The 12,861-nt window shown below is 41.0% G+C and overlaps 1 protein-coding gene and 1 long non-coding RNA gene across 14 annotated transcripts in view; one reads left to right on the forward strand and one right to left on the reverse strand.

Moving 5' to 3' along the window:
- LOC123857570 (uncharacterized) overlaps positions 1-2,387 on the reverse strand; it is a 66,861-nt gene extending 64,474 nt beyond the window's left edge. For 8 of the 12 annotated variants that reach the window (XR_010406951.1, XR_010406947.1, XR_010406954.1 and 5 more), the window contains exon 1: positions 913-2,387. This is a non-coding gene — a long non-coding RNA (uncharacterized LOC123857570). The remainder of the gene's footprint in view (positions 1-912) is intronic. The other 4 variants (XR_006793890.3, XR_010406956.1, XR_010406952.1 and 1 more) reach the window with 2 other exon arrangements.
- A 158-nt stretch (positions 2,388-2,545) lies between these two features.
- RAB30 (RAB30, member RAS oncogene family) overlaps positions 2,546-12,861 on the forward strand; it is an 84,423-nt gene continuing 74,107 nt past the window's right edge. The window contains exon 1 of one of the 2 annotated variants that reach the window (XM_064576826.1): positions 2,546-2,758. The gene's annotated coding sequence lies outside the window, so the exon portion shown is untranslated. The remainder of the gene's footprint in view (positions 2,759-12,861) is intronic. The other variant, XM_045894523.3, reaches the window with a different exon arrangement.

Consider the following 12,861-nt stretch of genomic DNA (forward strand, 5'->3'; position numbering starts at 1 on the left):
ATTTCAGTTATTACTAGTGTAATGCACCACAATAAACACAAATACAGGATGTGGAGGACAACTGTACCCTACCCCCGTATACTCAGTTTTAAAAAATATAGAATAACTGGTTCCAACCTGGCAGAATAATTCAACAGGGATGAGTGGATGATAGCTATACATTTTTAGAGTTCTACAGGTGATCCTGACACTTAACACTGCTGAAAAAACTCTTGCCATAAGAGCAAATGACTCAATACTCTTTAATGAGCTACCTATAATTATAATACAAATCAACACCCTAATTGTAAGTTGTTTTATCCGCCTAAGGCATTCTTAATCCCACTTTTCAGTTTTTCTAACCCAGTGTTTTCTCTGGGACACTGAGGTTATTCTTTCAGAAGCTGGTATCACCAATCCTCAAATATTAACTTTGTAAAAATTTCTAAGGAAGACTGCAGAATTTTTTCCCTAAAAGTTAAAGGTTAAATCATGGAGTTTTTTTTAGATATTAAATAGATGTTTCATTTCATTATGGTTAGATGTCCACCGGATAGAAGCCTGGAAAAACTTCAAACTACCCAAACATATGACAAATTATAAATTATAGAAATCACTGCATTATATAGGTCTAGTTTCTCACCCATAAGATATCTAAGCAATCTGCCCCCACCCCCAGAAAATTTGTCTTCCATAGTAACTCAGACTTGCTTATATAAAGAAATATTTTATACCACGAACAAGAGTCACTATAGGTTTGTAAAATAAGACACACCAGCGAACCACCAACCCATAAAAATAATTTAAGAGTTTGAAACTAAGCCTAAATGCAAAGCTGTCCACTGTTTTCCTCTCTGTTAAATGTAAAATACCTCTATAGTTATACTGAAGGTCAGAAAGAAAACAGCATTTTGTTTCCTTTCCTATACTTACCACAATTACTTGCAAAGGTGTTTCTGAATAACAGAAATATTTGTATGAACCTTTCCCAGTTTGTACTGCATGGATGAGACCAACACATATTATATCACCTTTGTCAAAAATGAAACAAAGCCTTTCATCTTGTGACTTGTGTCCAGAAACATGACAGACGATGATTCTTCTGTTTTTGTAGTTATCATCTGTATACATCTGAAAGACTGTTTCTACCATGTTTTATTATTTTCAATCACTCTGCCTAGCTTTTCCGGATAGGAGAATCCATCCATCAGCTGTAATATTACTAACTACTAACAGAGAGGTGAAATGCATATCCTTAATGACCCAAAGTAACAAGTTAATTTTGTCTTCAGAATAACTGTGCAAAAGGGAGGGAGAAAAACATAAATATATCGCATTTTTAACCCTTCAGACACCCTCAGGAGGAAAAGAAATTTTCCATCTTTCATAGTGTAGACTCTGAAAAAGAACAGATACACAGCATTGTTTTAGTAACACAACTGGAAAAAAAATACAGTTCATTTGAGATACTGAGCAAAGTAACTTAAAGACCAGTAACTTTGGTTTCAGTTAGTTAAAAATAATTAGTTCTTAAGGTAATTGTATATATTGAGTACCACAAATTAAACACTAACTGTATTTTTAAAATAAGTTGGTGATCCATGCTAATGAACATCCTGCCTTCTCAGTATCTACACTCAGTCTATCCAGGAACCCACGTTACTTCGGAACCGACCGCCAGCGGTCAATAGGGCTATCATCAATAATACCCCTGGCACTTTAAACCGGCTGTTACTCCTTTAGACCTTAGTCTTTTCTTAATTGGGGCGCCAAAGCACCGTCCCTTTCCAGGTTGGCTACTAGAGCCAAAATCGATTTCTTTCGGCAAGTCATTCTTGTATGAAAAACCAATGAGGGTCCGAAACCTTGCGGAGGAGTAAGGAAGGTTGGAATATAAGTGACAAAAAGATAAAAATAAAATCGGGAGGTACAACCCAATTCCGTGGGTGGAAGCTGGCTTCTCCGACCGAAGTGTGAAGGGTCGCCGTCCCGGGTCTCCGCACCCCAACAAGGACGCCAAGCGCTCCAAGGGTCCTGCTAGCGTGCCTAAGTGACGCTCTGGGCCCAGAAGTAAACTGACTCCCTCAATCCCTTGGTAAGGAAAAGGACCAGGACGGGTAGGGCGCCTATACAACCTGCTGGACCGTAAGGCCGAGGCCCAGTCAACCTCTTGATACTGCCTCCAGCCGGATCCGCCCTACAATGTCCCCAGTTGCCGCGTCCACACCCGGGTCCCCAGGTTTGGGCCCTAGGCTCTCCAACCGGTTTATCCTCCGCCTCACCGTCCCCACCGCACCACCAATCGGCTCGCGCGCTGCCTAAAACCTCGGCCAGGCTCCGCCGACTGTTCCCGGCACTCCTAACATGGCGGCCGAGTCCCCTTCGCTCCTTTGGCCCACTCTGGGCGCGACCGACCTTGGCGCATTTTGGGCATTGTAGTTCCCGCGATAGCCTCGGTGTCCTGCCAGGCCTTTAGAAGACTACGATTCCCAGAATGCACCGCTCCTGAGCATGGCTATTGGGGCCTTTCGGACAGAGGGATGATGTCATTGCAAAAACCCCACTGCATTCATTGTGCTACGGTCTATCCACCCCCCTGCTGCTGCTGGGCTTGCGATTGCCGCTTGCTCCAGCTGAGCTAAGAGTAGCAGCAGCACCAGGGCAGGGACTGACTCCAGCCCTTGGACTTAGGACATCGCAACACGTTCCCTTGCCTGCGTGACTCATTCGCACATCAGTTCTGTTTATGCCTGGGGTGGGGAGAAATATCCCAAACCAGGTGAGTTGAAGTGATTTATTCAAACGGTTCTACCAAGTTATTCCTCCCGCTTAATTCTCAAGGCTTTCTTTTGGGAAGATGGGGGCGGGAGGATTAGAGAGGTGTTCGCAAGTGCTGCTAAGTGAAAAGCTCTGTGCAATTTGGGTCAGTGCAAAGAACAACTCTAGCAACCTTCCCCCGCCGGAGGACCGATTCCTGCCAATTCCCTAGTCGCAACTCCCCTCAACCTTTTTGAGGATTGGAGAGGGGGGCTGGGTTGGGGAGGATGTTGGGAAGTGCTCTTAGAAAATCAGAAGAAGGCAGAGGTGGGGGACTGCAGTCCTGTCACATACGGCCCCGAGTGCTGAGGTTTGAGTGGGAAGGGGTGACGCGTGGGGAGAAATGGAGACAGTGATTTAATGTGGTTGCACTACTTTAGAACATTTCTATGTCGCTTGGGCAAGTACACGCTATTTATTTTTAAGATGAGCGTGCTTCTGAGTAGGTTAAGTTTCGTGGGGCTCTATTTCGTGTGTATGTGTCTGTGTCGTTTGTCTCGCCTTTTCTGCTGATTTGAGGTGACAGTGTCCTTTAATGGTGCACTCCCCTGCCAGTCAGAAACATTTCACGTGTCTGGGGAAGCTTCTTTTAGGCTGCTGGAAGCAGCATTTTTGTTAAGTGTTTTTCTTCTTCCCACTGCAGGATTGTTTGGAAGTGGACAGATTTGTGCTCGTGTGAGTGTTTTAAATTATGTTGCAGTAGGCTCCTTGCCACTGACAATGGTACCATAATGAGCTGCCTTTTCGTGAAGCACAGTCACCAGTCACAACTAACGGTTTGGAGAAGGGGTCATTAGGGAAACCCTGGTTCATTTTAACGCATTAGGGAAAGGGAAAGTTAGAAGCACTGTTAACCTTCATTTGCCATTACTGAAAGGTACCCAAAAGGTACCTTCTGAGAGGGAGAGTGATCCTAGCCAGGGAAACCAAGGCGCATAGAAGTGGAGGTTTTTTTGGTTTGTTTTTTGGGGTTTTGTTTTTAAGCGAACTGACACATTTAATAGGACAGAAAGCATTCTGGCTTACATGATTTTGGCTCTTGTGAGAGTTATTAGGATGATTAGTGCAATAAATGTTACTTTGGAATAAACAGCTGGCTGACTCCAGAACAGATGGGGCCAGTCTTAGCTGAGAGATCTACAACCTTGGAAATGAATGGACTTGGGGTCAACCACACCCCCTGCTGGAATGTCAAAAGAAGGAGAAATGCCAAAGTATTTTATGCTTAACTCTAAAATGCCAAACCTTTTTATAGCCAGGTCAGGCATTGGGTGAAAGTCATTCCTGGTTCGCTTCTGCTGCTGAACAAATTTTCTTCATTTTCCATTCAGACCCTTAGGTCTCTAAAGTTGCAGCTGGGTAGTGCTTCGTTAAACGCTGCTTGTTACTGAATGCAAAGGACAGTCCATTGTATGGGCTTTGTAGTAGAGTGATTTATTGAGATGCAATGAGCAGCTTTGGGATTTGGGAAAAGACTGCCTGGCTTTGCTTCTCTCTCTGTTTCTCTGATGCTTACTGTCTATTCTCCTGGGCACCTTACCCTTTTTGCCTGTACCTTCCTTGCCCCACCCCTCTATGTCCCTTGATGTTCTTTCAGTTTCTTTCCCTGTTTCTCCATTTACAATTCTCACTTTTCCTCTCTGTTTCAAAATTTCCCTCTTATCACCAATACATCAAGTCTCTTTAAGTCTTTTTCCAATCTCTGAATACCCTCCCCACCCCTTCTCTACCTCACCCAGAAACTCCAGGGTAGAGGTAGACTGTGTATTTATTCCACAGAGTCCTCTTGGAAGCTTTGACTTTTCTTTTTCTTGCAGTGGGTGCTAGGCAGGATGAGCAGCAACGAGCCTGACACTTTGGCCTGGTTTGTGGCTTCTGTGACAGACATAATTTGGCCTCAGCAGCTTGTGGACAATGCAATGTTGCAGTTGAGCCCATGTCACTGTAGTTTTCATTGGTACCTGTATTAAGAACTGCCAGTGCATTAGCAAGGTTTTAAAATACTATATATGAGGGGCACCTAGCTGGCTCAGGAGGAAGAGCATGTGACTCTTAATCTTGGGGTTATGAGTTTGAGCCCCACGTTGGGTGTATAGAGATTACTTAAATAAATAAAAACTTAAAAAGAAGGGGCACCTGAGTGGCTTAGTCAGTTAAGCATCTGCCTTTGGCTCAGGTCATGATCTCACAGTCCTGGGATCGAGCCCCGCATCGGGCTCCCTGCTCCGTGGAGAGCCTGCTTCTCCCTCTCCGTCTGCCACTCACCCTGCTTGTGCTCTCTCTCTCTGTCAAATAAATAAATAAAATCTTTAAAAAAGAAAAAAACTTAGAAAAAAAAATCAAATGCTTTACATGAAATGTTCTCTTAAGTCCCAAAGGAAAAAAAAAAGACTTCAAAGGGCTTCTTCCTCATTTAATACTTTTTTTTTTTTCCTGATTCCTGCTCCAGTAAGTGGTGCAAAGGCCATCTTTTCTGTTGATTGCTGAGGAGCAATCCAGGTGGACAAACTGCCCATTTGTTTTATTTTTTTGAAGACACTTGGAGTAACAACAGTGTTGCCTCCTGTGGTGTCTTCTTTATGGATGAAAAAAAATTTTTTTTATTTGTTCTCTTAAGGAGAAGGGTGTGGTGGTGGTTACGTTTGTCTGTTTAACGTTTATGCTTTATCAGGCATAGAGAGTCTAACTGTTGTTGGTATGGAGGCAACTAGTGTGACAGGCAGATTCAGAAGTTGTCTTCCTAGACCTCTCTCTCACCACCTTCTCATTCCTAATTTTCTTATTCTAAGATGCTCCATCTCCTACCCATGCTGTTCAGTGTTTTGGGGGGACAAATGGGCTAAATGATGGGTTAGATTTGTCTCCATCACTATGTCTGTGACCTTGAATAACTGTGCATTTCTTTCTGCCTCTGTTTACATATTTGCAAATGGATAATGATCCTTGCCCCTTGGCTTACTTAGCCTCATGGCATAGCCTGCTACAGTTTGCTCCTAGCCCATAATTCTGATGACAAATATTAATTGAGCAGCTACTGTGTTTTAAGAACTATGGATACATCAGTGGAAAGAGAAGCTTCCCTGGGTGCCTCAGTTGGTTAAACGTCTGACTCTTGTTGGCTCAGGTCATGATCTCAGGGTTGCGAGATGGAGCCCCACATTGGGCTCTGCACTCAGTGTGGAGCCTGCTTGAGATTCTTTCTCCCTCTCCCTCCGCCCCTCCCTCTGCTTGCTCATGCACATGTGTGCTTTCTTTCTTTCATTTTTTTAAATTAACATATAGTGTATTATTTGTGTCAGGGGTACAGGTCTGTGATTCATCAGTCTTACACAATTCACAGCACTCACCGTAGCACATACCCTCCCCAATGTCCATCACCCAGCCACCCCATCCCTCCCACCCCCCTCCACTCCAGCAACCCTCAGTTTGTTTCCTGAGATTAAGAGTCTCTTATGGTTTGTCTCCCTCTCTGGTTTTGTCTTGTTTCATTTTTCCCTCCCTTCCCCTATGACCCTCTGTCTTGTTTCTCAAATTCCTCGTATCAGTGAGATCATATGATACTTGTCTTTCTCTGATGACTTATTTCGCTTAGCATAATACCCTCTAATTCCATCTACGTCATTGCAAATGGCAAGATTTCATTTTTTTGATGGCTGCATAATATTCCATTGTATATATATACCACATCTTCTTTATCCATTCATCTGTCGATGGACATCTAGGCTCTTTCCATAGTTTGGCTATTGTGGACATTGCTGCTATAAACATTGGGGTGCATGTGCTCCTTCGCATCCCTACATTTATATCTTTGGGATAAATACCCAGTAGTACAATTGCTGGGTCATAGGGTAGCTCTGTTTTCAACTTTCTGAGGAACCTCCATACTGTTTTCCAGAGTGGCTGCACCAGCTTGCATTCCCACCAACAGTGTAGGAGGGTTCCCCTTTCTCCACATCCCCGCCAACAGCTGTCATTTCCTGACTTGTTAATTTTAGCCATTCTGACTGGTGTGAGGTGGTATCTCATTGAGGTTTTGATTTGTATTTCCCTGATGCCAAGTGTAGCTTTCTAAATGAATAAATAAATAAATAAAATCTTAAAAAAAGGAGCGAGAAAGAGAATTTCCCCCTGCCCTTATGGAGTTTCTGTTCTAATAGGGAGACAATCATTGGACAAGTAATCACAGTGTGATGAATGTTACTGCCAAAAGGGGATGTACTATATGGTGGAATAGGAATGCCTCACTGGTACTTTCACCTTCTCTAGGGAAAGCAGGGAAAGATTCCGGTAGGAGGTGACACTTCAAGAAAGTTTTAAGAGTGAGTGGAAGTAATTTAGATTGGCAATGAGAGGTGATTACAGGGAGACAAAGAGGATTTCTGACAAGGGAAACTGCATGTTCAGAGTACAAAGGAAAGAATGGTAAATATGAGGATTCGAAAGGAGGTCAGTCTGTATATGGGAACAGAGCAAGGGGAGAGAGACCAAACCAGACTGGAGAGGTGGGCAGAGTCTAGAAAGTGGACAGTTTTCTGAGCCTTGTGTGAATTTTGGTCTTTATCCTAAGAGCAATAGGAACCTAATAAAGGGCTTTAAATAGCTAGGTGAATTATATATGTAGAATGATATGAAAAACATCACCTTGGCTGTTAAGTGAAGAAGAGATTGGAGAATATTGGCCAAAGTCAATGTGTGGAGGACAAGTAGCAAGTCATTCTTGTAGTCTATGTGAGGGATAATGGTGGCTTGGATTTAGAGTGGTGGCAGAGGGCTTGGAGAGAAGGAAAGAGATTAGGGAGATGCTAAACTTGAAAATTATAATTGATAAGATTACTGATGGATTGGATGTGGGGATAGGGAGAAGGGGGAGTAGAGATGTCCTTGAATTTTTCCTTGAGCAACTGGCAATGCCATTTTCAGAAAAAGAGAACACTGGATAGAGACCAGATTTTTGTTTGTTCAAGGAGGGACCTTTGGCCATCTTGAGTTTGAAGTTCCAGACAGACATCTAAGATCTTTCTCTCCTTCACCCTGTCCAAGTGTAGGGTGTAGCATAGTGGACTTGAAGGGAGCTCTGGTGAAGCTTGCTACATTTTTATTGCTGTATGATGTTGGACGTATTATATTCTTTTTCTGAACTTTAGTTTCCTTATCTGTGAAATATGTTAGTCTGCTAATTTATACTGATTTCCCCCTAGCTGTATATGTATGGTGCTAAGAATACAGAATTGAATAAGATAGTGTTTCCTTAGAAAGAATTCACTCAGGTGAGGGAAACAAACATAAGTAGCTACATAAAAAGAGTTATGTGGGCCATGCTAGGAGAGCACAGCCCCAAGGAAGGCTTTCCTTCTTTCTTATTGGTGAGAGGGGCTGGAGACCTTTGACCTGAGACATAAAGCAAGAAGGAGCTCTCCAGACCATTCCCAGGCACCTAATAGCATGTCTTGCAAAGATTAGGGACTCTGAATGTTTGTTGAGTATATTAACTTAAGCCACTGAGGGTCCATTCAAAGGAAATATCAATACATTGGAAGAGGGCATTTAGTAATGCAAGTGTCAAATCTGAGGCACTTTTAACAAATCCATTAAAATGTATTCCTGAGACCTGCACCCTTTGAGGTGTTATGTAGATGACTTGTAGGGAAATTCAGATATATTTCAGATCTGGTTTCTTTTTGGGCTGAACTTCCTTTATTCAAGTTAGTTTCTCAAAAAATAATTTTATAATTGTATAGAGTTCCCTAAATCAATGGGTCTCACACTTATGAATTGTATAGATAAGCAAAATTACAAAAAATAAGGTAAAATTGGCTGAGCTGTTGACAATGGTTATTTTTCTATAGTAGAGATAGATTTTTTAAAAAATGACCCCTTCACTTTTATCTCATAAAATAAAGGACATTTAATAACAAAAATTGAGGGAGACCATACTTTTAAAATTAACAATATATTGAGCTTTATGAAAAATTCTCTACATTGTCTTTATTTTTCTCATTTTGTTGCAGACTAGTAAAAAAAAAAAGATGAACAAAACATTAGAATGTTATAATAATTTATGGAACCATTGCTGTATTTTCTTGGCTATGGTAGAAATGTGGCCCATCTCCAAATAAGAACACTTCCAAGTATGGAAGAATTTTGTACAGACCACAGATAATTTATTTTCAGTTCCTTCTCCATAGTAATCTAATTGCTGAAAACTAGATAGGTCTACTCAAGATGTGTCTAAGGTCACAGTTCTTCACTTGTCCCTGGAGGATCCTCACGAAGACCATGATCCCTGGGATCATATGTTAAAGTGTGTGTGTATGAGAGAGAGAGAGAGAGAATTCACGTGCATATATTTTTCTATCACTATATATGTGTCTTTGGGCAAGTTATTTAACTTCTTTGAACCTCAGTTTTTTTGCAAGAGGTTTATATGAGATAATACATTTTAAATGTCTGGCACTATGCCTGGTATAGCTGATGCTCATAGTAACTGTTTTTAACATTATATTTATTTATTTATTTATGTTATTTTTTTTAAAGATTTTATTTATTTATTTGACAGAGAGAGACATAGCGAGAGAGGGAACACAAGCAGGGGGAGTGGGAGAGGGAGAAGCAGGTTTCCCGCGGAGCAGGGAGCCCGACGCAGGGCTCAATCCCAGAACCCTGGGATCATGACCTGAGCTGAAGGCAGACGCTTAATGACTGAGCCACCGGTTTAAATATTTTATTTATTGGCTGATCCTTGCTTAGTACCCATAGTGGTAACACAAAGAAAAAGATAACAGTGTAACTAGACAACCTGATGCAATGAGAAGTAAACAACATCACTGATGCAGAATTCTTGCCAGAAATGCTTACCCTAAATCTAATCATGAAGAAATAATCAGGCGAATCCAGACTGTGGGACATACTGCAAAACAGCTGGCCTGCGATCTTTGAAAATGTCAGTGTCATGAAAGACAACCAAAACAAAATAAAACAAGATATATAGGGGACTGATCTAGATTAAAGGAGACTGGAGCTATGACAACTAAAAGCAACATGTAACCCTTGATTGGATTCTGGACTTAAACAAACAAACAAAAAGCTGTGAGGGACATTTTGGGGGACAAATGGGGAAATGTGAATGGGAGTTGTATATTAGATAATCAGTAACAATGTTAGTTTTCTTGGACATGATAATGCTTCCATCTGCTTAGCCTGACATGCTGTGGATATTGGTGTCTAGATCAGTTGCCATTCCTGAATGTCGTCGTTAGGAATGTCACACCAAAGCTAGAAGACATCAAGGGCTGCTTCAGAAGGTAGTGATTTTCTTGGTCACTGCAAGTATTTAATCAGCCTACAGGCTGTAATACCACTTACTGGGAATATTGTAAGTGATTTTTAAATGTCCTTTCTAGGGGTGCCTGGGTGGCTCAGTTGCTTAAGTGTTCGACTCTTGATTTCAGCTCAGGTCATGATCTTGGGGTCCAGAGATCGAGCCCCACATTGGGTTCCACACTCAGTGCAGAGACGCTTGTGCTCTCTCTCTCAGATGAATAAATAAATAAACAAATAAATAATCTTTTTAAAAAAGTGTCCTTTCTAAACACTATCCTGTCATTCTTCTGCAAGAAGAATGCAAACTTCTAGAGCTGGTACTCTACCTTTGATATCACTAGAGATAGTAATACAGGTGGAGTACTAGCTGCTTCCAAAGTGAAGAGGAAAGAATGGCAAGGGGCACATAAATATATATATCTTAAAATTTTTTTTGAGTCTAGACGTACGATTAATCAAAATTTATTTTAGAAATACACAGTGAACTGGATAGGGGAAATTCCCCTTAATTCCACCTCACAAAGATAATCAACTTTGAGGTTTTGATGTATATTCCTCTGTCATTTTTTTCCCCACCCATATACTAATGATATTATTATATATAATTCTGCTTGCTGTCTCTTAATATATTTTGAGCAGTTGCCCCACGTATTTGCATGTCGCTCTAACTTACCTGTTTTCATGGCTGTTAGGCACCGCTGCAGTGAGCATTTGAGAAGGCATCCTTTTGTGATGAACTTGTGGGAATATTTCTGTAGAATACATTTCTGGGGGTAGAAATACTGGGTCAGAGTTCCTCTTTAATTGCCCCCTGATTTAAATTCTTATCATTTCTACATACCTTTGCCAAGTCCATTAGCCACTTGAGCTAAACTCTTACTAAAGGAAGGAAGTTGTGATGGGTGAACAGAAAGTGGGCAAAAATGGAATCACAGAGTTCCTGCTGGTTTTTGTGAAGGCTATAATAATAAAGGTTAGTATGTAAATAATATGGAAACCTCTGGAAAGAGACATAAAATACATCATCTCTACCTACAACACAGCATGATATTTAAAAAGTGAACTGAAACAATAAAGCAGCCAAGAGTTTTCCCCAGAAAATTCTGCAGAAAATTTTTATTTTTGAGTTATGATTAGCTTCACTAAAATGTGGCAGCGTCAACCTTGAGATGAAAATAACCCCTTCTGCTCACTTCCTCTCTATCTCAGTCACACCACCACACTAGAAAGGGGAATTTAAGCTCCACTTTTTAAATATCTGAACCAGGTGGGTAAAAGGTCTGATTTTTATCTTTCTGAATATTGATAGAAGCAATCCCAGGGCAGATTTTTGGCATTTTTCTGTAGAACAGGTATGAATTTAGGAGTGGTCATCAGTGACTCACTGTGCCCTAGCAGAGACCCTGGGGAAAAGACTGTGAGAATCACAAGCTATGAATTATTTCTATTCTTATGTGGCTGGGTGGAGCAAACACAGATTTGAGCTCTGCACTATGTGGAAATTTATCTTTTCAAGTCTCAGTTTCTTCTTCTGTAAAATGGGGGTTATTGTGACACCGAGATGAGATAATGTATATAAAAGGACTTTGGCAAATTTATATGTGCGTGCTGTTGTTAAGGTGCTGCTGTGTCTGACTGGGCCACCTCATGTCGTTCTTTCCTTTAATTCCAATGGCATTTGTATGCCAAAAGATTTTTTAAGGCATTCTGTCTCATAATGTCTTATTGTTACTTCTTCAACATTTTTGAGCATAAACTAAATGCGAGATTCTTTTTTTTTTTTTAAGATTTTATTTATTTATTTGAGACAGAATGAGAGAGAGAGAGAGCACATGAGAGGGGGGAGGGTCAGAGGCAGAAGCAGGCTCCCTGCCAAGCAGGGAGCCTGATGCGGGACTCAATCCAGGGACTTCAGGATCATGACCTGAGCCGAAGGCAGTCGCTTAACCAACTGAGCCACCCAGGCGCCCTAAATGTGAGATTCTGTGCTGGGTTTTCTGGTAAGTAAATAAAGATGAAACCATCAGGAGCCTTCCTTCTTCCCCACTTTTATTCTAGGAGACTAACATCTTTTAATGAGAGTCTTCAATAAAAGATGTTTTACAAAGGTATATTATGTATGCTGTTTTATAATCTTAAACTTAGGTGGTAGATTTTAGTTCCATTTTTTCCAGATAAATGAGGAAATAATTCTTAGTGAGGTTAAGTAACTTTTTTTTTTTTTTTTAAGTTACCTAGTTTAAAAAAAAGTTGCAGATGGAGCTAGGTAGATTTTCTGGAAACAAAACCAAAAGCATCTCCAGCTGCTTCCTATTTTTGCCTTGCCTTCTGATCGAAAGCATAAGCTTCATGAAGGCAGGACTGGCTGGTGGCATTTACTTTGATATGGCTCATTTTACCTGCAGGCACACAAGGAGGAGCTTTCCTTCTGCCTGTTGAGTTTGTTGAGTTAGTTGAAGCCATGATGTGAATTATCATAGCATCTATTAGGTGCCAAATGGTTTACATGTTTTATTTGATTTATTTCCCCCAACTCATTTTGAAAAGTTTCAGATATGTAGAAAAATTGCAAAAATTTTACCATGAACATTCATATACCCTTCATCCAGATTAATTTTTCTCTTTCTGCATCTGTGCACACATGTGTGTCCACACACACACACACACACACACACACAGTTTTCCCCAAGAAATCACTTAAAAGTGAGTTGCAGACATTATAACACTTTATCTCTGCCCACTGGA

The sequence above is a fragment of the Mirounga angustirostris genome, unplaced genomic scaffold (genome assembly GCF_029215605.1).
Source record: "Mirounga angustirostris isolate CCGP_5_RB_7025 unplaced genomic scaffold, mMirAng1.0.hap1 SCAF_13, whole genome shotgun sequence".
Lineage (NCBI taxonomy): Eukaryota > Metazoa > Chordata > Mammalia > Carnivora > Phocidae > Mirounga > Mirounga angustirostris.